At 48.5% G+C, this 2,507-nt stretch overlaps 1 pseudogene; it reads right to left on the bottom strand.

The window, feature by feature from the left end:
• Positions 1-2,154: 2,154 nt before the first annotated feature.
• Positions 2,155-2,272, bottom strand: LOC124709450 (annotated as a pseudogene).
• Between the last annotated feature and the right edge of the window lie 235 nt (positions 2,273-2,507).

The raw sequence follows: 2,507 nt of genomic DNA, 5'->3' as shown, positions 1-2,507 counted from the left end.
ATTACCCAGACTACACTCATGGAGTGTTTGATAATCAGTTTCACACAAACATCAGTTTTGCTTTTCACTTTTTCTTTAGTCTATAGACGAATAATAAACCCAAAGTTTTTAGTCTAAAGGTTTTACATACTTGATGCCAAATTTTAACACGTTAACTTATTTCTAAAGAAATTATACATTTTACGCTGTTTCCTTTTTTATTTCAGTTTATTGGCTTTTGGGTGGTGTCCCATTCAACCATGTCAGTAATGGAAAGACGATATTGGAGACGATTTTCTTGTCACTTACGACGATAGGAACGGAAGGACAACACATCTACATTTATACTCCACAAGCCATCCAACGGTGTGTGGCGGAGGGCACTTTACGTGCCACTGCATTACCTCCCTGGCCGAACGGTTCTAGGGGTTTCAGTCTGGAACCGCGCGACCGCTACGGTTGCAGGTTCGAATCCTCCCTCGGGCATGGATGTGTGTGATGTCCATAGGTTAGTTAGGTTTAAGTAATTCTAAGTTCTAGGGGACTGATGACCTCAGATGTTAAGTCCCATAGTGCTCAGAGCCATTTGAACCATTACCTCCCTTTCCTGTTCCAGTCGCGTACGGTTCACGGGAAGAACGACTGCCGGAAAGCCTCTGCGCGGCCGAATCTCTCTAATTTTACATTCGTGATCTCCTCGGGAGGTATAAGTAGGGGGAAGCAATATATTCGATACCTCATTCAGAAACGCACCCTCTCGAAACCTGGACAGCAAGCTACACCGCGATGCAGAGCGCCTCTCTTGCACAGACTGCCACTTGAGTTTGCTAACCATCTCCGTAACGCTATCGCGCTTACCAAATAAACGCGCCGCTCTTCTTTGGATCTTCTCTATCTCCTCTGTCAACCCGCCTGGTACGGATCCCACACTGAAGAGCAATGCTCAAGCTATACTCCGCAAGCCACCCAACTGTGTGTGGCGGAGGGCACTTTACGTGCCACTGCATTACCTCCCTTTCCTGCTCCAGTCGCATATGGTTCGCGGGAAGAACGACTGCCGGGAAGCCTCCGGCACCCACACCCAATCCCTGAGCGGAGAAAATCTCCGACCTGACCGGTAATCGAACCTAACCTCCTTGCGTTGGCCGTCTGCCGCGCTTACAGCGCATGTACCGAGGCGGACATAATGTATGAAGACGTTTTATAATGGGAATTCAATGATTTAAAAAGGCGGGGTAGGAGGCTTACTGGTTCAACTTAAAAGTGACTGCGGTATCAGGCACTCAAGGACACACAGCTGGAAAGCAGTACTGAAAAAATACTGATTCCTGTGAATAATACGAATTCGGGATAACTCACATAGACTACCGTATTCACTACACTGTCGAATAACGAGAAAGTGTAAGTTGTATATGCCGCGCTGGATTAGCTGAGCGGTCTGCGGCGCTGCAGTCATAGACTGTGCGGCTGGTCCCGGCGGAGGTTCGAGTCCTCCCTCGGGCATGGGTGTGTGTGTTTGTCCTTAGGATAATTGAGGTTAAGTGGTGTGTAAGCCATAAGATTTCACACACATTAACATTTTTTGTAAGTTATATGTATTTTCATGTCCTTCCATCAAAAGCTACGCTCTCAACGACCATATAATTTGTGACCGACACCCCTACGTACCATGTATGGAAAACGGAAATGAAGGCCCATGCTACTTGACAGAGCGTAGGGGAACGATGCGGGAGGAGCGCACCGCCATACTAGGCAAGGTCCTAACGGAGATGGTTTGCCGTTGCCTTCCTACGACCATGATGGGGATGAATGATGATGATGAAGACGACACAACAACACCCAGTCATCTCGGGGCAGGTAAAAATCCATGACGCCGCCGCGAATCGTACCCGGGACCCTTTTTTTGGGAAGCGAGAACGCTACCGCGAGACCACGAGCGGCGGACCGCCATATATAGAAAACTAAGAACTCCTCTCTAACAGGCCATGAAGGCCCAACGGTACCGACTGGCCGCCGTGTCATCCTCAGCCCATGAGCGTCACTGGATGCGGATTGGAGGGGCATGTGGTCAACGCACCTCTCTCCCGGCCGTATGTCGGTTTCCGAGACCGGAGCCGCTACTTCTCAATCAAGTAGCTCCTCAATTTGCCTCACAAGGGCTGAGTGCACCCCGCTTGCCAACAGCGCTCGGCAGACCGGATGGTCACCCATCCAAGTGCTAGCTCAACCCGACAGCGCTTAAATTCGGTGATCTGACGGGAACCGGTGTTACCACTGCGGCAAGGCCGTTGGCCTTCGCCATATATAGAGGGTGGTTTAAAAAATTTCGTCCGATTTCACAAGACTTGATAGACTTTGTGAATAGAGACACAAGCTTGCAGTAAATTTTAACTTACGGACAAGACTACAATGTTCTTATTTTCGAACGAACCACCTGGTGTTACAAGTATACACCTTTTACACACATGTACATCCAGTCTTGAGGTACTTTTACAACTACGTTCAAAGTTTTCATTTAGTACTCATGA

The sequence above is a fragment of the Schistocerca piceifrons genome, chromosome 7, assembly GCF_021461385.2.
Source record: "Schistocerca piceifrons isolate TAMUIC-IGC-003096 chromosome 7, iqSchPice1.1, whole genome shotgun sequence".
Lineage (NCBI taxonomy): Eukaryota > Metazoa > Arthropoda > Insecta > Orthoptera > Acrididae > Schistocerca > Schistocerca piceifrons.
The sequence above is the reverse complement of the archived record's forward strand: the minus strand, read 5'-3'. Positions and strand labels throughout refer to the sequence as shown.